The sequence below is a fragment of the Meriones unguiculatus genome, chromosome 11, assembly GCF_030254825.1.
Source record: "Meriones unguiculatus strain TT.TT164.6M chromosome 11, Bangor_MerUng_6.1, whole genome shotgun sequence".
NCBI classification, from domain to species: Eukaryota; Metazoa; Chordata; class Mammalia; order Rodentia; family Muridae; genus Meriones; species Meriones unguiculatus.
Window position 1 is genome coordinate 112,345,387 of NC_083359.1, and position 21,196 is coordinate 112,366,582.

Genomic DNA, 21,196 nt, shown 5'->3' on the forward strand with positions numbered 1-21,196 from the left:
CAGAATGCTTGTGGCAGGGACTGATGGCCGGTGTTTGTGCAAAGAAATTGCCTACAGGGGTTATGAAGCATCCACACGCTATCATGGCTACACACAAGAACGGGCTCACAGGAAGAAGTCTGTGAAGTCTACGGAGAAAAGGTAGAGTGGCCGTTTGCAATTTGCCATGTATGTAGCAGTAGCTGACACATTGGTGAGCACACACACACACACAGAGAGAGAGAGAGAGAGAGAGAGAGAGAGAAAGAGAGAGAGAGAGAGAGAAGCATCATATGCACACAGGACTTACGGCCAGTCTCCTGCACTAGTCACAAGCTGGTCACACCTCAGGAATGGTCCTGAGACCAGAGGACTTCGCAGATTTTTTAACCATCAAGTGTGAAACTGTTGAGTAGAATACTTACATATTTCAAATGGTAATTAAACCAAGTTAAAAATCAAAAGTCAATTCACCTCAGCTAAAGGCATTCAGTGTTCATTTTATTTCAGTATTTCTTTATTTTAAAACTGTAATGGTGATATTTAATAATGAACATTACTTTTAATTTATGTAACATTTTAAATTTTCATTAAAATGTAACTTTTTTTTCCAGTTGAGAAAACCAGACAAACCTATACGTTTATGAGGGTTAGGACACAGTAAGCAAGAACAATACAAATCTTACAAACCATGATTAGTAATTCCCTCTAAAAATGGACAGAAGTATGTAATCACCAAGAAGGGAAGCAGATGTCAAGCTGGACAGCCTGACTGCAGTGGACTGCATAACAGACACACTGCAAGCTGTTAGAGGCTGTGTTTAAATCTGAGGGTACCTTTGTGGCACCCATTCTAAGTCTGTTACCATGTATCCCATCACAAGTGTCCTGAACTGGAACAGTTCACTCTGCTTGCTGCTCCTTGAAGGCGTGGAGGAGACAGAGCTGGGCTGGAGCTCAGGGTGGCACAGCCGGCCTTGACCATGAAGGAGCGTGTCAGCATTAACGGACAGGCCTGGACGGAGGCTGCACATCACTGTTTTACGGATTCTGACACCAAAGTGCTTAAAGGTGAGCTTGATGAGCTCATAGTAGGTGTGGCAAAATATCACTCTTTTAAAGAGAGAACTTTAGGGTTCGTGTGTCTGGGACATCTATACATGTTCTTGATATTTTTAAAACACTTGAACAAATAAGGAGGATCAAAGAATATGCAATAAACGGAAAAGAGTGAGGAAAGAATAAAAGCGACTCCTTACATCTTCATAAGCAGTATTCAAAAGCTGCAGCGTATTCCTAGATGACAGAGACAGGAACGTACAATTATTGGGGGGAAAAGGCATAAGATGGGGAAATCGAGATTCCCTCAGAACTTTGGCAACAGCTGTTTGCTGAATAGTGAGGGAATGTAAAATAGCGAAAGTTAATTATATGCTTTTTATAGCGATTTGAAATGGGCCGAGTGATCTGATTCCATCACTTCACAGACACCGACATTTTTTTCTGTCCCTGCAGGGTTGGGCCATTGGCTGTTGCCAGGGGCCCCATGAAGCCAGCCTGCAGCTCAGGGCCTCTGCTGTTTTGCCTCGCTACCATTGACATGATTTCATGATTTTGTTGAACACTTCGTCCTAAATCAAGTTACCCCTGTGGTTTTGCTTTTGTTTTAGTTCAGATTGGGAAGGGAAGTTGCTCTGAGTTGCTTAGGGTCACACAGCTAAGAAGTGTGGCACCACGTAAGACGGGAACAGCCTCCTCCTCCTCACTGAAGCCCCAGGCTGTCTAGCTACGCGATCTGCGGCTTCCTGGGGGATGCAGTGGTGGCTGTTCCGCAGATGCGGACGTCAGCGTCTGCCCACAGAGCCAATCATCCTCACATTAACCCGATAGATTTCTCAAAGGCAATCTCCGTCTAATTGTGTGTTCTGTGTGCGCAGCCCTTTCTTTGGTGTGCGAATGTGAGTGTGTGTAATGATGTTATCTATATGCCGTCGGGGCACCTGCACATTTGCATATTGGGAAAGAACTGAATAAAACATGAGGAGCTTTATTCCAGTGGGATGCATCATCCTCAAAGGATATTTACAAATGTACTCAAGTCCCCCAGAATCAATCAGTCTGTGAATCAACAAAGGGTCTTTGATTCCCAGGGATGTGCCTTACACTAGGATAAACGCTTTCAGGAAACAATGAAGCAGGAAGAGGGCCCCCTCCACACCTGGAAAGCTTCACTTTAGAGAAAATAACGGGATTTCCGGCGATCTTTGCCGGCGTCCCAGAGAGGACCACTTTCACTGGGCACCCTCCAAAGGGCTTTAGATGGAGGGAAAGGAGGAAAAGAAATAGAAGCTGAAGTTGGTGGTCCCCATAGGGTCACTACCACAGGCGCTGTGCTCAGAGGTCACGCTGGTTCTCTTGTAAGAATACCGATGAGCCAACCCAGAGAGCAGAGCTGCTTCTGTGAACCACAGGGCCTAACTCTGGGCCAGCCTCCCTGCTGCCGCCACACGCTACAGACAGGAAGGAGTGCAGTAGGATGCTGCATTCCAAATCACAGGCCGCTCAGTGAGTGTTTTTGCTTTGATTTCACAGCAAAAGCAGAAGTCCAGCTTGCTTACCAACTTGCCAAGGTCATGACGCTAAGGGTCCAGTACTCTTCCCTTATATTTCCGTACAGTGGCTTCCTCTTGCTCTTGAGCTGAGATTCAAACTGGCAAGGCAATGGCAAGACTTTATTTTAGCTCCTCTCTCAACTCCTTAATCCCCTCTTCTCACATGCAGGGCTCCACAGATTTCATTTTCCCCTGCCTCCATCTCTTGCCAGGAACAGGCGTTGTCACTGGTGCTGTCCCCTGGAATGTTCTGAACCCCCTTGGGGGGTGGGTGCGCTATTGGCTCTTTGTCGTCATTCAGATTTTAATTCAGGTATTAGCATTCATAGAAAGCCTCTCAGGACCCAGCAGATCTGGTCTCTTCCTCTCCTCTTCCCTTTGCTGTGTTGCTGAGTTCTCTCCTTAGTCATTGCTCTGTATAATTAACTGATACATTTGTTTTTGTGTTCAGTCTCCCCAAACAGGATGTAAGAGCTTGATGAAAACCTCAGCCTGTCGCCTTGTTTATTGCTGTTTATGCGGTTGCACAGACAGCATGCCAGAGTATTTAACTAATATTTATTGAATGAGTGAGTGAGAAGCCTCCAGAATGGAGTCTCTTTGCCTCCCACTGTCATCTGCATTCCTTTATTGCCACATTAGTATTTGAAGATGACATCCAAGATTTCCCTCACTTCCTCATTTTGCCCTCCACTGCTCATTAAACAAGGGGCTTCCTTTGCCCCAGGGGAGAGTGCAATTGTTATAACACTAAGTAAAGAGAAAAGAATAACAGAGAGTTCTGTTTTTTAAGTTTTAAAACCATTTAAATTATGGCCTCTGGCTTATAAGCCCCAGGCCATTTTTGGTACTAGAGGTTAAGTTCTTCAGAAGTCTTGGCATAACGTGAAAGTCACAAGCAAGTGACTCAGAACAAGAGAAGAGGTTAGATGGAGATCAAGATGGCAGAAACAGATGGGAATGCCAGCAGGGTGGAGCAGAAAAGATAGGAGAATGTCACAAGCTAATGTGTGGAAAACAGACATTTCTTTCCTTGTACTTTTAGCTTGTTTTTCCCACTTGACCTGATCTTGGAGGACAGTTGATTCAGAGCTCTGCCATATTGCACTGGTACATATCTTGAAGAAGCCAGTAGGTTCAGACAAAAGGAGAGACAGCATTACCTGCGCAGGTGAGACTGGGGGCATTGGAGGAGATATCCCAGTGCAGTGTGGAGTCATGCTGACAACAGGGTGGGGCTGGCAGGGTCTGAAACCGACATCCATATTCCCATAGGAGAGGCTGAAAGAAGTATGTGGCATTTCCTGAGCAGCCCTGCAAGAGGACTGAAAATAACTGGGAGATTGAACGATGCCTGGAAACCTCAGGACATAGAGGTGTTTCTGGGCCAAAAGCCAGGGACTAAGCCTGTCATATGCCAGTAGAGAGATGGAGAACAGCAAGTAGAGGGCATGTCTTCCTGTCATCCTTAGAAGTCCACAACCTTTCCAAATGTTAGAGAACCTCAGCATGAAATGGGGCAGAAGATATGGTCACTGTGGGTGAGCTTATATTCAAAGTGTGTCCTTTTAATATCCTGAGTTATTAAAATATACATATATTAGGGTTTGCAGTCAGGTGGAAATAAATGGGTCTGGATATATTAAATTGAAAGTTCAGTGTAGAACTTTCATTTCACACACTAGATAGTGACTTGGACTTTTTATTCTTAACACACATTCAGAAACTTTGAAGGTCATGTCTCAAGAGCTAGCCTGGATGCTGCCTCAAAGACTACACAGCCAGGCCACACGGTACCTCTCTGCCCCTGAATAACCATGGAGGTTCCAGGCAAGCGGTCCATTCCACTTAAAACCCAGGTTCAGATAAGGAGCCAGGTAGGTCAGTCTTCCAGTCTGTGCCTTCCATGCTCATGCCAGCAGCATCCACCATGGAAGCAGTCCTGGGACTTGATGCTATCAGTTGAATACACTGAGCTCTAGAGTCTCAGAAACTTCTGGAATAGGAATCATATAACTCACCTTTCCCATTTATTCAGGAAAAAGTTGGGGCCTGTGCAGAGGACACTTGTCAGGGTATGAGATGAAGTGGGTTACAATGTCTTAAAACTCATCAATTCGCTTTCTGTTTGCAAATCAGTACTGCCAGGCTCCACTGGGCTTGGCTCCAGAGCTTCGCTTTACTGCAGGTCTGCTTCCCCTGTCTCTAATGCTTTTGAATAAGCAACTACTAAGAGCATGTTATTTCTGTACAGAATGCAGGCATTCAGAAAGAGTTGTCTTCTGAGACCTCTGCTAAGAACTGAAACAGTCACATCCATGAACATCCCACTGGTTAAACAAAACCATACATTATCCAAATGAGCAGTATGTTGGGGAAACATGCAGGAGAAACCTCTAAATCAGGTGGCCAAAGTAGGGTATACAGAACTCCGACAAAGAGAGGGCATAGGAGACAAAAGTATGTTGATTGGCCTTTAGAGATCTTTATATTTCCAACCAAATAGATCAAAGCACCTGTCACAGAGATGAAGAAACAAAATAAAATAATAGTTCAGTAGCCAAGAATATCTCATATGTCTACAAACTGAAAGTCTTGGTAAAGTTTCTTTCAGTAAAATGAGATTTATAGTTCCAACTTTATCAATTGTTTTTTAATTAAAAATGTATTGAGGTTCTTGAGAGTGGAGCACATAAACTAGCTATGCCAATGCTTGGCAAAGGCAACCCAGCATGTGCATAAATTACATCCAGGGTGACTGAGTCTGGCTAGGCGATAGTACAGAGAGTGAGTTACTCTGAGTCACAACTATGGAAAGAGAATGCTTAGAATATGTAAAACATTCATCTCAGGCCCACAACAGATTTTCTTCCTCTCTAGGGCTTCTCCTTCAGCAATTTCAGATACTGATTTTATTTGTCATAAAATAGCTTGGCTTTTATCACAAAGGTGGTACCAGGTGGTACCAGGAAAGTGACCGTGGTGCCTTTAGTGACTTGTATTCAATTAGGAACCTGGCTACAATGTCTTCATTTTCTTGACAACCTGGAGAAAAGCAAGGATGAGCCCTAATTTGAATCTTAAAGGATGGACAGGTGATCCCAGTGACATATACATTCTTGTCCTCCATGCATCAATTCACTGACGTCAGCATCAATGGGATAATCCTTGTGCTAGAAGCCAAAGACAGAGCCTGAGCCCTGGGCTTCATTCAGCTCTTGGCAGGAAGGAACAGTAGGAGCCAGGCAGAGAACAGAGAACAAAGTCTGAGAAACATATAAGTCTGTATCCAAAACCCGAGGAGAAATTATGTCAGATCCTCTTTGTTCTCACTTGCAAAGCTGAGGAGGTGAGGCCTGCTTCCTCTTGCCTGGTACAGATCTGATCTGGTGAGATTGTACACAACACTGCAGAGTAGCCTGTTAGCAAAGAGTGAGGAACACTGCCAGCCTTGGTCAAAACCAGGTGGAAAGGCCCGCTGTGATGGGCACTGAAACAGGAAGCCCAACCGGACAGGCACAGACTCCTTTAGGAAAATCACAGACTTTGCTGTTAGGCCCACCAAGTTTCAACCCACAGATCCTACACTACCTAGGAATGTTCACTGGCTCAGTTCATTCATTCATTCATTCTATAAGTCATGCCCTGAGTGATTGCTGTGTTCTGCACATGGCTGCCTCAGCACAGGAGCTACTGTAGTTAGTGGAAGCACAGTCTCTGCTAAGTGACATTTTCAGTGGAAGAGTCCTATGGGTTCCCAATTACGTTACAATGAGCTCAATGCCAAAGTCAAAGTTAGCACAAGGCATCACGGAATATTGTAGCGGTTTTTCCTTTGTTTAAAAAACAAAACAACAATGTTCACATCCTTTCTCTTTACCTCCATGAAGGCACTTGTTTTCTTTCTCTTTGCATCAGGACAGGCAGGATAGGATTGCACCAGGGTTTCAGCATTTCTAAGTATCTTTCAGCCATTTCTATCTTTTTCTAAGAAATTCCTGTTTATATGCTCTACCCACTGTTTATGTATGCTATTTGCCTTTAGCTGCTGAGCTGTTTGTTTTTCTTATCTATTGGATATTAGTCCCTTATTGGATAAGTAGTGTTCAAATGCTTCCTGTTGATCTGCAGCATTATCTGTGGACAGTGAATCTTTGTGCAGAGGTGTCTGGCCTCCCTGGAATTCCTTTTGACTATTTTCTGTGTAGAGGTGTCTCTATCCCTGGAACTTTTTCTGCCCTTTATTTCCTTTAAATTCTATCCAAAAAATCTTCATTGAGATCAAGTACTGCAGTAATTTTTCAAATGCTTTTTATCCTATAGTTTTAGTTCTTATGTTTAAGGATTTCATCCATGTGGTAAAAAAAAAATTTTTTTATGAAGAGCAATTTCTAGCTTCATCATTTTGTGCATGGATACCAAATTTCCCTAGTAGTGTTTATTGAAGTAATGACCCTTTGTCCTTTCATCACTGCATGTTCTTGGCATCAGTGCTGAAATTCAGTTGGCAGAAACCATTGGTGAAAGTATAGACTAGACGTTTTGGATAACCATGGAGACTCCTCAGTGACTAAGAATGGGACTTCCATGTATTCCAACAACTCTTATCGGTTGTGTCTGCTAAGAAACTAGTATATATGATGGAGAAACTGGGGTTGAGGGCCAAGCCTGGGAGGCTCTGAGGCTGTTCACCCTCTTCAGTGTCACATGGTGCTTTCTCCTCTACAATGAGATCTCACTTTTCTTGTGGAGCACACATGTCACAACCCAGGACAATTTTCCCCTAAAATGAAATGACCATGAAGATGCTCTTTCCCTCTTGAGTTGCCTCCTAGACTCTGTGAGTTTGCTCCAACTCCTGGTGAATGAGGTCTCCAGTGAGAGAGAGCCGGCAGATTCCCCCACAGAGGTACCTGATGTGAATTAGCATCTTTGTTAAACTCACCTGCTCCATTAACAGCTTCTGCCGGCTCTGCCGGCTCTGCCAGCAGGGCTGCCCCCTCTAGGAAGCCCCAGTTCGTGTATTCCACTTACCTCTGGTTTGACAGACATGGCTTTCCATGCCACGGTGTCTGGAGCACTGTTCGGAGCTGCTGAGCTCTGCTCCTTTCCCAATGCACCCAGATGAAAGTGTCTGTGGAGGAAGTGGAGCTCACAGCGTAATGCGGGGCTGGCGGTGCGGCAGCCCACTTCTGCTGGTGAGCTGCATTCCTAAAGATTCTCTTCAAATAATGCAAACACTATTTTTTCATGAGAAAATGAAATACGAGAGCTCCATGTTCTGCAGATGATGGGGAGAACTCATAAACTATTTTAATCTTTCCTTGTCAAACTTCAGAAATGTGGACAGCCTTGTCCTCGTTTCTTTATGCCCCGGACTTCTAATTGAGGGAGCTGGCATCAATTATGCATGTGAGTACTGCTGAGGAGCGAGTAAGGATAAATATTTGGGGGTGTCGTTAGCCAGACATCGCTTCATCTTTGTGTCACCGTAATTCCCCATATCACGCAGCTTTAGATTGGAACATATGGCACTAAGGTAGGTAATGAGAACAACAATTTTCTGAAACAACATTATAACTTTTCCCTCTTTATGGTCACATTTAGTTACAGTGCGTGCTGCCATTTAGGCACAGAGCTTTATGAAAGCTAATCTCTAAGAAAAGGGAATTCAGGGCAGAGGCCTAGGATGGCCAAGGGCCTGGGGCCAGAGCAACCTTCCAGGTGAGAATTTGGTGTTATGGACCAGTTGTTTTTGTTTCTGTAATAATCCCATTTTCATGGGGGCCTGGACGAGCAAGATTTCCTGAATTGTTCCATTTTCTCTGTCTGCCTTCTCAGAGGCCAAGCTGAAAACAGCCATGGTTGAGACAGGCCGAAGTCACGGTGCAAAGTTCAAGAGTAATTGCTCAAGTACATTTGCCATGTCTACATGGGGGATTCGTGTGGGATATCCATTCCCCTTCTACTACCCACAATAAGTCTCAGGCAGAAGCTGTTAATGGAGCAGGTGAGTTTCACAAAGATGCTAATTCACATCAGGCACCTCTATGGGGGAATCTAAAACTATGAACACAGAATCCACAACAGGGGCCACCCTGCTCTGTTCCTATCACCACAGTGGGGCAGCTCAGACAAGCAGCAAGTGAGCAAAGAAAGTCCCCATGCCATGGTGTTAATATGATTATAGATTTTATTTTAGTACAGATCCCAGGCACTATGTAATGCATTCTGGGAAGTAATGCTGGCTATTTAAGAGAGCTCAGTTTTGAAAGGAAAATAACAGGTTGGGGAGCAAGAATTAAGCAAACAAGTAACAAAGAAGCACAGCAGAGTAACAAGAAAAGGAAGGAAGAGAAACGTAGCAGCTGTTTTAGGTGTGTGACATATTACCCCAATCTGCACAAGACTTAGAGGCAGAAATAATGCAAATGAGCAAATGCAGACAAGCTGAGTGATCAGGCTGCACAAAAGCCCTGGGAAGTTGGCAGTCAGAACATTCTGGAATGGGCAGAGAAACCACACCACCAGTGTGGTATTGCAGACAGGCCTGGATAGGGAGACAGCATTTCAGTGGACAAAGGGAGAGACAGGCAGATAGACATGCTACTTCAGGGAGAGGCAGGGGTGAAGCCCAGAAAGAGCAAAGAGCCTCAGGTATCTGGGGAGCATCATCCCATAGTGCTTGTGCAAACTCTGGTTTTGAAGCTGAGGTTTCTCAGGATTATCAAGAAAGTACTAGCATTTAAATTCAGTAATATATAAAGAAATATGTAAAGCACGGAATTATTGTGAGTGGAGCATTTGATCAGAGGAGAAACTTAACATTCGGTTTTCATTTTTGATAGAGTTCTTAGAGACGTTTTATGGAAAGGCTAAGGAGACAAGGTATTCAATGTACACACCCAATCTACATGCTCAAAATCCCACAGTACATGCCAACTGCCAGTCGCTGTCCTCTGAAAGCATTATAGTTCAGTAAAGCCCATTTCCCCTTCTCTGATAGGCTTCAAGTCCCACAAAGACAGAGACTAGATCTACCTTTTCACACAATATTCTCTGCCAGTGCCTCTGCAGCATTGAGTGGAGGTTTGGGAGCTGGAGAGATGGCTCAGTGGTTAGAGCACAACTGCTTTTGCGGAGGACCTACGTTCAGTCCTAGGCACCACACGGGCTCACGCTGCTCTATGTGAACACTGAATGAGATAGAGTTACCCTGTAGCCAGACAGAGATATATCAGTAAGAAGAAAAGCAGAGTTTCCCTCAATGAAGACATCTGGGAAATTCATCTCTACAGCAGGGAGCACAGTACCCTGTGCAGAGGCAGAAGCCAAAGGAGCCGACACAAAACAGTGTGAGGTTTGCTGTCCCCAGGAAGCAGCGAGCGTGGCCTAACAGAGCATGGTATCCTCTTTCTTCTAAAAGCGCCCAGTTTGAAATCAAGCGATGAGCAGTCTGAAAGATAGTTATTCTTCTGGGAGGGTGAGCGACAAGAGGAAAAAGGAAGGGAGGAGAATGCCATCCTCGAAGGCTGCCTCTTCCTGGGCAGCTGCTGGTACTCTTCTTCCTGTACCTGAGCCAGGGAGCACTCCCAGCTCTCAGCAGTCTGTCCTCCCCAACAGCACAGGCCCAAATCTGCTTAAGGCAAAGCTTCTTGTGCCACAGTGGATCCCAGCCGCCCTCCCCATGCTCTCCCTCCTCCCCCCAGGTGAATGGACTACAGAGACTTCTCACTCAGTCCATTGCTTGAAAGTTTGTGTCATACACGTATCGATCCTGCCTCCTGCTCCCAAACAGCATCTAGATGTTGAAGCACTCCTTTAATCAAAAGTAAATTATGTACAGGCCACGCAGGTCAGTTCAGCCAGCCTCGAAAAAAGGCAATCCATCACTTATTCCTAAATGTCAGTGGAATCTGGGGGTCGATACAGGCGCCATTGTGGATTATGTTTATTATTTTTCTGTAAATATCAATGCTGAGAAATTGTTGGAGGGAGCACACAGATGCCCTGGGGAATCAGAATATCACCTGGGGATGTAGTTAGGTGGTGGAGTCAGAAAATAACTGGGGTACATGGCAGGATGGCGGCATCTAAAATTAACCAAGGAATGTGGTGGAACTGTGTAATCTGACCCTCACCAGGACATGGGAAATGGTCAGGCCCGGCTGGCTGTCTTAGTTACTGTCCTGTTGCTGTGAGGAAACCGCAGGACCTAGGTAACTTAAGAGGAGGGTATTTCATTGGGGGCTTGCTTGCAGTTCAGAAGGTAAGTCATGATAATGGCAGGAAACATGGAGGCAGGCATGCAAGCACGGTGCTGGAAAAGCAGCTGAGAGCTCACATCTGTTCTGAAGACAGAGAAACTAGGCCTGCCCTGGGCTTTTAAAACCTTAAAGTTCCTCCCGTACAGTCAGGCAGTAGGGAGGAGAACTCCCCTACAAGTGGACTAGGGAAGAGGGGGAGGGGAGGAAGAGGGAGAGAAGGTGGGACCCAGAGGCTACAACTGGGGTACAAAGTGAATAAATTGTAAATAATAATAATAATAACAATAATAATAAATCAGACCTCAAAGCTGACCCCCAATAACACAACCTTCAATAAGGTCACACCTTCTCCAACAAGGCCACACCACTTAAACCTTTCCAAACAGCTCCACTAGCTAGAGACCAAGCATTCAAACATTCGAGCCTATGGGGGCAATTAGAATTCAAACCACCACACTGCCCTTCAGAAGTCCAGCAAGCATTTAAATTCACAATTCAAGAAGCATCAGGTATTGAGAGCGGGAAGGGCAACGGTAAGGCCCAAGGCGCAAGGGTAGATATCAAAGCTATGTGGGTAGATGACCATGGTGCATGCATATAGGCCAGATTTGACTGCAGCAACCGATGACCCCCAAAGCTCTGAGGCTTAAGGGGAGATGCTGCCTTTTGTAGTCATTTAGGTTGAGTGTTTTTGTTTTGTTTTATGTTTTGGGAGGCTTAAGTTGTGAAAGAAAATTCACTATGTAGCTCACTTTGATCTCAAACTTGTGATCTTCCTGCCTCAACTGGGATTACAGAGGTGCCTAGCTAGCCTAGCTAAAGTAGACTCCATTTCCTTTCATGCTTCTTGTCCATGCTGGATCAAGGAATGGGATGCTCCCTCAGTCATGTGCTTGCTTTTCATCTTAGGTGATGATCCACTCAAGCTGTTCCAACAGGATTATCTTAAAGTGTTGAGGAGGAGATGACCATACTTGGTTTTCAAGCGTCACTCCTAATTCCCACAGAGTCCTCAGGTTTTGGGGTGATTAAGAACAGCATGTTAATGTAGAGCATGCTGACAGGAACATGGCAGAAAGTCATTCAACCATATCTGTTGGCATTTTCTCAGCCCTTTGCCATAGGGTTCTGAAGTCTGGATTTGATTTGAGAGAAGATATGGTGTCACTGCAGGTCAGAGGAAGGAGGGTGACTATATAATGGGCTTTTAAGATTAATGTCAAATGTGACAAGTTTGGGGAAGTGAAAACACCCTCCTGGAGGTGATGAGAATATTTCCATCAAGTGACTGTAAGGATATTATATATCTACAGACTTTCATGGGATCTTGAAGTTCTGGATAAAAGAGAAAATCCCTGGGGAGGGAAGCAGGTGAATCCAAGTTATCCACTTACAAAAAGACAAAACAAACAAACAAACAAAAACAAAAAAACAAAATCCCTCCAGGTAAAGTTGTGGCCACCTGAAGGCTGAGTATCCAGAGTTGCTGCCGCCTCCTTTCCCTGAAGTCTCTTCCTTTTCTTTGCACCTTCATCTCCACAGGCAAATCTGGGGGTTTTGTGTTCTGGCTAACATGGGCCCCACACCTAGGGCCATTACTCAACCATCAGAAAACAGCATTCAGATCTATCACCTATAAAGCATCTATGCAAACCAAGCTTCCAGCTCTCTGAAGAACTCCAGCCATGAACAGCAGTTACTCTCCTGTGTACAAGATAACTCTAATCAGAGGACCTTTGAATTTTGAAATACATTTGTGCATTCTTGTGTTTCATAGGGTAAATTCTACAAAGTGGTAGAATGGAAAGGAAAAAATAAAAATAAAATGCATGTAAATTACGGAAGTTATTTTAATGTCTCCGAAATTGTTAAAAGAGGTGAATTGAAGTCAGGCCTTGCCTTTTGAGGTCTGGGAAAGCCCCTTAGAGGACTCCCCTCCACCTTGGTGAATGGGGGCTATGGGAAAGGTACAAGTTTGCAGGAAAGCAATGGTGACCAGTTGCTTTCAAGCAACTAGCTCCATCTCACCGCAGGGTCCCCATTACTTTAGTAGTGTGGAGGAACTAAACATGTGCTCCATGAAAGTCTGTAAAGCCAACAAGCCCGCAGAGAGAAAATGACACACTAGCTCCACTCAGAGCCACTTCTAACTTGACTCTTCTCAACGTTTTTCCCTTATGTGGGTCTCCGTATTTCTCTCTTCTCTGTCACCCAACATAGATGCAACACAAGTGCCCACACCATCCTAGTTCAGGAACTCCTGGAAGCTGCAGAAAAGCTTACCCACCTAGCGTCCTGTCCTGGAGGCCAGCTCCTCACAGGGAGCTTCTCCATAGATACCAAGAAGGGTTGGCCTTCTCAGCACTGAGCCAGGCACTAGGAAGACTCCTTTTCTTGCCCTCTTTTATTGATAAAAATCGAAATTTACAAAAGGTCATAAAAAGTGTATATTCCCATTTGTGAGTTCTCAAAAGAAATGGCATCATCTTTCCAGCAAGTCAGCTTTAGGGAAGTTTTAGAACCAGGCATTGCTCATTACAGTGCCGAGAATGTGGTAGGTTATGTCTGTTTTCTTAGTTCCAAGTGTTTTATTTCTGACTTGGATGAAAATGATAGTAACTCTCTCCAGGAGCTCTTTAGCACAAAGCCCATGGTCAGAATCACTCTTATCAAGCAAAGCTTTATCCAGTGCTGCCTATAGTGACAACCCACATGTGTTTTTCACCTCAAAAATTAACAAATGAAAAATTAACAGGTAGAAAAAAAATCTATTCTTATTTCACTTCTCTCTTGGTAACTAAGAAGTCTTGTCTGTTATTATTTATTGTTATTAATAGAATACTAGGTAGGACTGGAGAGATGACTCAGCAGTTAAGAGTCCTGGTTGCTCTTGCTGAGGATCTGAGTTCACTTCCCAGGACCCATATTTGGCATCTCACAATCTCCTGTAACTCCATCAACAGGGGAATCCAATGACTGTCCTGCATGAGCAACTGCACTCATGTGTATACACACCCCAACACACAACACACATTAAAAACCATCCCAAAATATACTATGCTAAACACAAGTGTTCTGGGAGTTTATCGAGATCATGTTTCCCCAGTAACTAGTGTCGGGAAAGTGGCAGTTGTATTTACTGAGTGACAACAGAGTACAGAAGGTTAAGTTAGGGCAGGAGAGAGGCAGCTGAAGAGACTTGGCTTCCACCTGGAAATTGGAACAGGCCAGGTGCCAAGGCTGTCTAGGAGGAAAGGGCCCTTAGACGTGGTAAGCATATCTATGTTCGGCTTGGCACCTGCTTCTTGACGTTCTCAGTATTTCTCTTCAGTAACTGTTGGACTTTTGTTACAGTTGTTCTTTGTGGGAAAATGCCACCAAAGGACTCTACTGAGTGTACAGACGGTGGGCCTGACGCTTTACCTGCGCCTTAAGATCGGTGGATAAAGGAGGCACACTCTCTAGACTGGAGGGTCCTTGTCAAAGGCCCTCACGGGAAGACCGCAGGAAGACCTCATGCTGGGTGTCTGATGACCCCATGTCGCTCTGCCATGCAGATGACCGCCCAAGATGCCACAGCTGACACGGGAATTGTCCTGCTAGGGACTTCCTCCCAGACCCAGGGCAGCTCTTCACATGGCCTGCTGGATCACTGCTTGTTGTACACTGAATGGTTCCTGTTACAGAGGCCTGAAGCAGCTGAGAGAAGTTGCCGTCTGAGGAATTAGACACCTGCATTGTTGTGGAGTAACTGGTAGCAAGCACTTTTTCCTCACACTGCTCTCCTTTTGAGGAGTTCAGATAAAGAAGTTGCCATTCTTCTTCCAGATGCCTCATGGGGTTCCGCAGCATCTCTGAGCCCTGCAGTGGCGGGGGGGGGGGGGGGGGGGGGGGAAGCGGTCAGCATAGGAGACAAGAAAGGGTGGCGTGCCTCATTTATGTGTATTTCTTCAAGTCCAGAGTACTTCTGATGCTCACATAGGACTTCTGTCTCCGTGTAGGCGACAGTGCTCCAAGTTTCTGCCACACTGACCGCGTGTCCTTTGAGGCGCTTCCTCTGGAAGGAGCCAGATGTTCTGTGGCAGCGAGTTTCTCTAGTACGTGCCATCTAGCGGCCGCTGTCGTGAACTGCAGCCTGCCGCTCAGCAGGCCGGTTGCTAAGGGCGGCAGCTGCAGCCGTTCATCTCCCTGTCTGAGGCAGGGAATCATGGGATGTTTACACTGAGAGCGACCTCCAGAGAGTTCCTGTCAAGACATCTGCCTCCAACCAGCGGGAACAATATGTCTTATGCTTATACTGTCGTATGAAACAGTTACAAAAAGCACCACGTTTTAATTCTCACACCAGCCCCATGAATTTTGATGTAATCATTATTTCCATTTTAAAGATGAGGCGATTTTCACTCATAATTTAAGTGTCTTGGATAAAAATCTCTATGTCTCCCCTTCAAGACCATTCGCTGACTTCAGGAAAATATGCGGACATTTGGAGATTTAAAAGAGACTTATCCACCCCATCGCAAATGCAACTCTTTGCTAGAAAATCAGGCCAGTGTTTGGAGCTGATTTTACATAAATAGCTTTGAGTTGTGAGCAAGTTTATCTTACCTACAAATTTATCTTCAAATTTCCCTGTCGAGGGACAAATCAAGGGGTCTTGGTGAAGGGGAGAGGACGAGTCGTCATGGGCCACACATGGGAGGGGACTGAGTCCAGCAGCTGGGCGGCTGGGGCACCTGGGAATACAAAAGTGCAGACAGTATCAGAAGAGGTCTTGTAAGAGGAAATTAAGCCGGATATAACCCCAATGTGAAATCACTGGGCACATCTAAAGTCCTGCTTTAAATATTCAGCAGTCTTCGGGAAGAAAATGAAATAGCCAATAGGGTCATCTGACCGCAGAATGAAAAGAGTGTTTGGAAGTAGAAAAAAATTCTACCATTCACTTACTCAGCAACTCCATTAGAAGCTCCAGTTTCTCACCAAGGTTGAAGGCTCTACATCTGCATCCGCTGACCTACTCTTGTGTGCATGTGTTTAAGTATCTCTGTGTGTGTGCAGGTAAACGGGGGGTTCACATCCAACCGTGAATGAGTGTGTGTGGAGCCAAGTGAAAGCTATGTCTTTCTCACTGGCTGTCCACCGTGTATTTTGAGACAAGGTCTTTCACAGAATCTAGAGCACATTGATTTGGCCAGCCTGGCTGGCTAACAAGGTTCACATGCTTCTGCCTTTGCTTTCCGAGCCCTAAGATCACAGGCCTGCACAGCCATGACCAGATCTTCATGTCACTGACTGAGCCAACCCCCAGTCCTCCTACCTACTCTTGCCCTAGCCCAGTCCTCTCATATCTCCTTCATTCCAGCCTCTCAGGTGAACACTGAAGGACAGAGCTCTTTCTTGACACCCTGTGCCACCCCAGGGTAATCTTAGGCAGAAGCACAATCTGTGTGCATTGGTGTTGGAAAGAGAGTTGTTGTCAATGGAGGTCCTGACTTGTTGGATGAAATAGCAAGCTGGGGATGTTTGCTTTGTCAGATTTTTGCTCAAGAAATAAAAAATACATATTTACAAAGGAAAAGGCTACATACGTGTTTTGGGGGGCTGTAAAGCACAATTTCTTGGATTGAAGACAGACAAGGATGGGAGTCTCTCCAGAGAGGCTCAGCTTCTCTCCCGAATTCTCTGAAATCATATTCAGAGCTCTTACACATGGAGATTGGAAAGAGATAGCCCTTCCTTAAAGTAGAAGGCTGTTTGTGATGCCAGATGACTCCTAAAGAGGAAATCTATCCAGACATACGCTCTGTAACCCTGCCTCCAAGAACCAGCAAGTCCACGACAAAGCTGGCATCAGACTGCTCCCAGGATGTCCACCTCACTGGTGGATGAGCTGAACTGGTCACGTATGCAGCCTCCTTGAGCTCACTCCTGTGCCTCAGCCTGCTCACCACCCTAGGAGGACAGCAAAGCACCACTTCCAGGTTCATTCCTAATCCAGACCCCTATTGAAATCTTAGGCAATGTGTTGAGCCCTTTTCTTATGAATGAATTCCTGTCAGTTCCAATCCCTTTTCTTTTCAGAATTTAGGGGGTCTGCTAAACTCCACTGTGGCAGAACAGATTGAAAGCAAAATCCTGAGGGGAATGAAAACTCAGAAGATTTTCATCTTATGCTGGTCTTCCTCCTCTTGGTGTTCAGGGAGCTTCTTCCCCTGTGAATCTTCAGCACTTTGAGGAGATGTGTTCAGAACCAGTCAAAATGATTGCAGTATGTTGGTGCTGTACCTCAGACCTGGAGACTCCACATTCATGTGTGCAAATCTTGGCTTGCCTTAGCAACAAGCACAGGCAACAAAGATCCCACATTCATTCAAAAACCTTGTTAAAGGGTTGGTTATGAACCAGGCATTCTGGGTAACTTTCATGGTAGTTCCCGAAGATGTCCTTCAGTGCATCTTATCTAAGACTTACAAGACCCCCAAGAGTGTGGGGGGTCTGAACTTGTTATTTTTACAGAGACAAATGTGTTTATTTTTATCGCCATATCACAAAGCACTTCTCTCCAGCTTTAAATCAAATGTCTGGCCCACTCTGTCCATAATGCCTTTTCTGATTTTCTCTGCCAAATATTCATGCCAACATACGAACTTAATTTCCAATGCTGCCAGCTTGGTGTTGTAGAAAGAAAATAAATCTAACATGAACCTGTGCTCAAATCCATTCTTCACCACTCATTAGATTATTAACCTAGCTTACAGCCCTTTGTTCCAGTTTCCTCGAAAGATAAAAGGTATAATGAGGGCCCGATGAGAAGTACACGAGCCCCTTCTTGTGTGTGGTGGTGGGGTGCTGCATCGCTGGCGGTGTGCCTTTATGTAAATGTGGAACAGAGATTCTATGAGCTGGGCAGCAATGGTCCAGACAAAAAAGTATCTCTGAAGTCTGAAGTTTTATAAATAATAAAGTCAAGGGAGGAAGAGTTGTTGGGAGAAGGGGAGGTGGGTGGGTAGGACGAGGAGGAGAGGAGGGAGGAGAAGCTGCAGTTAGGATATAAAGTAAATAAAATAATTAATTAATTAAACAACAACAACAGAAGAAGAAAAAGTCTGTGCTCAGCTTTTGAGTAAACCATGTTGTCTGTTCTGAATGGAAAGATGGGCACATGAGATAGACAAGGAAAAACAGAAAAAAAAAAAAGACAAAATAGTTTAATATGGAGAGATATCAGTTTAGAGTTAATAGAGAAACAGAAATTTCCATGCCTGTCAGAACTTTCTTAACAGCCCTGGGAAGCCCGGGCCTGAGAGAGAACTCCTGTGACCATTTAATTCATCACACTGCCCCCAGTCGGGTGACTCTGCCGGCAGCTGAAGGCTCCTGAGTAGGTGCCAGGGAAGATTTGGCCTCACCTTGGGAGTCTTTAACAAAAGGCCAAGAAAAGACTAGAAACTTGTGTTGACTCCTTCATTTCCTCAGTGAAAAATCGCATTAGGTAGGAAACGGGCAGCCTGCTCCTGGGAGGAGACTGCAGTTAGAGTCTAGTGCGTTTCTTGAGGCTGCCTCCTTGCAGGCATGGTCTGAGCATGGAGTTCTTCCTGAAAACTGCCCCACAAGAGCAGCTTCTTCCTCCTAACAAAGCTGCCCTGTTGGAATGGAAGGCTGGGCGCAGACATCTCTTCCACCAAGGAAAGAAAAATGATATGAGAGCAGCTTGGATGGGAACGATATTTCAGGCATGGCTAGCTGTTAAAAATGAGCTAATTCAGAAGCGGCACATTTAAATAAATATAATGCAAAGGCACAATGGCACAAGATAATAGTTCTGAACGGGGAATTCTAATGACTTCAAGCGTGTCTCGCAGGGCAATTAATACACATGGCCAGGCTGCAGTGGCACTAGGCAGAGGGGGGAGAAGCAGGTCGCAGCAGAAAGGGGGGCCAAAGCAGCTGACAAAAATAGGATTTGATTTTCTTTGCAGAAGGAGTAATGCTTACAAATATAATAAAAGAGGAAAATAAGTGTGTCAGGTTTTTATAATTCAACTTGTAAAATTCAGAATGATTAGTTTTTAAAGAGGGCAATTAGTCCTCTTTTGCATATTCATGAAGATTTAATGAAATAGGGTTGAGTTTCCACCATTCTTTTCTGGTTACCCCTTTTTACTACCCTTCCCCCACCACAAACTAAAAACATATCTGATACCCATCAAAGGGAAGTCTCTTTTCACTCTTTTCAATTCATGGAACAGTTTCTCTGCTGACTGCTACCTACAGATGCCCTGGGTTCTCTTTAGGAAATTACTTATTAATAAAGACACTGCAGTAATAATGTAGTTATGTGAAGTGTGTGAATCTGCAGGGATTTTTGGTGACAGAAAAGTGAAGATTACTTAAGGTAGCTATCCCCCAGACAGAGGGATAGCTAGTTGAAGACAGAAAAGTCAGGAGATAGAGAGAAAAGACAGATGAGAGAGGAAGGCCAAGAGAAAAGAGAAGTGAGATGGAAAGGAAGATGAACCAGAGAGAAAGAGACAGAGGAGAAGAGAGAGAAAAAGAGAGAGAAAAGGAGGAGTAAGGAAGGAAGAAAGGGAGGAAGAAGGAAGGAGAGAAAGGGAAGAGAAAAAGTGAGACTGAGGCGGTCACAGTGCAGTTTGACAAAAGCCCAGGGAATAGTGTTAAGGCTACAGGCAGATACATTTATCTGTTTTTGTGTATATGCTTTTGAGTGTCTCCTAAAGCAAGCCTATTAGGAGCCTATGAACAAAGTGCTCACAAAGCAACACACAGACAAAAGCCACCTCAGCACAGAGAGAGAGAGCCTGGTGGCTGATCTAGCTGGCTGCCTTCTCCTCAGGGCATTGATTTCTGTTGTGACTGTGTGTTTTAACTCAGTCACTTTCATAATGATTGCTACCAAGAACCTCTTCAGCTGGCTCTCAGCTTCCAGCCCTGGCATTCTCCCTCCTTGAGCCAGCTTAAAGTTTCAGGGCTTCCAGTCACTGCCTTTACTTAGGTCTTCCCAGTGTGCAAAAGCTTTGTTTTAAAGTCTGTTCTCAGTTTCCTTCTATTTCTATACCCACGCAACAGATCTGGAAAGACCTCAGAGATGCAACAGCTTTAGCAACTCCAGCATACCAGCATGTGGACTGATTTTTGCCTGCACAGGAATTTGCCCATGGAAAACTTAAGGCTTAACCAGAATAGCGTCTTTCTGCATTGAAAGGCAGTGGATGCAGGGACACATGACTTTTCAAGGTTCTGAGAATAAGGAAAGGTTGAATGCACCATTACAAACATGACATTATACCTTCCCCTCTAAGCGTCAGGAAATACTGGAGAAGAACAGGGGAAGAAGGCAAAAGATAGGAGGAACTGTGGAGTCATCTTCTGGAAATGACATAACCATTCAAATTACGAAAATAAGGCAACTGTGCTTGCCTCCCCAAAGTCTGTACAGAACGGGCCTGTCAACAGCCAGCCGTGGATGAGAGTCCCAAGGGACCTAGGCCTCCTACTGACCAAACAGCCACTACTGGAAGAGTCACCACTATGGGTTTCTTAACCACTGTTGAGCCCACCAAGCCCATGGTCACACAGATGGCCTGGGTTATACCCACTAGATTTCAAAACAAAACAAAAATACAAAAGAAAGGAATACTGAACAGGAGAGGAAAATGGGAGAGTGGTGGTGGCAAGAATGGTCAGAATGTAGGAAAATGTCAAAGAAGAAACTTGATAATGAAAGATCCTTAGGGCCATTATATTCATTGCTCTAGGTCACAGTTCCAATCAGACATGGAGCTGGTGTTTGTCTACTCCCACACTCCTCATAGCTGTGGCTTCCTAATTCTCTCTAATTCTGGGAAAGAGAAGAAAACTTGAACCAAGGCAGCAGAATGCAATAAAGAGAATGTTTATTACCACGATGGGCCTTCTGTTAGGGGCAATGTCACTAAGCAGGACACCCTGCTCCCTTCTCTGGGGCAATGTCACTAAGCAGGACACACTGCTCCCTTCTCTGGGCTTCTCCTTGGCTTGCACCAGGCCACCATGGTTTGCGTGTTCTAGTCCAATGCTCTACATGAACTTCCTCCCACTCCTGTATGTAACTCTGCTGTTCATTGCATGTTCTAGTCCAATGCTCTACATGAACTTCCTCCCACTCCTGTATGTAACTCTGCTGTTCATTGCATGTTCTAGTCCAATGCTCTACATGAGCTTCCTCCCACTCCTGTATGTAACTCTGCTGTTCAGACTTAGAAAGTCTACAGTGTACGTCCCAGTTCATTAACAACAACAAAGAGGGCATTTTGGACTTTACATTTGGTTTACTTT

The 21,196-nt window shown here is 44.9% G+C and overlaps 1 long non-coding RNA gene across 1 annotated transcript in view; it reads right to left on the bottom strand.

Moving 5' to 3' along the window:
• Positions 1 to 8,767: 8,767 nt before the first annotated feature.
• The window catches only part of LOC132646437 (uncharacterized), a 382,635-nt gene continuing 370,206 nt past the window's right edge, over positions 8,768 to 21,196 (bottom strand). The window contains exons 5-6 of the long non-coding RNA XR_009584713.1: positions 15,467 to 15,594; positions 8,768 to 14,719 (exon numbers count right to left, since the gene is read on the bottom strand). This is a non-coding gene — a long non-coding RNA (uncharacterized LOC132646437). The remainder of the gene's footprint in view (positions 14,720 to 15,466; positions 15,595 to 21,196) is intronic.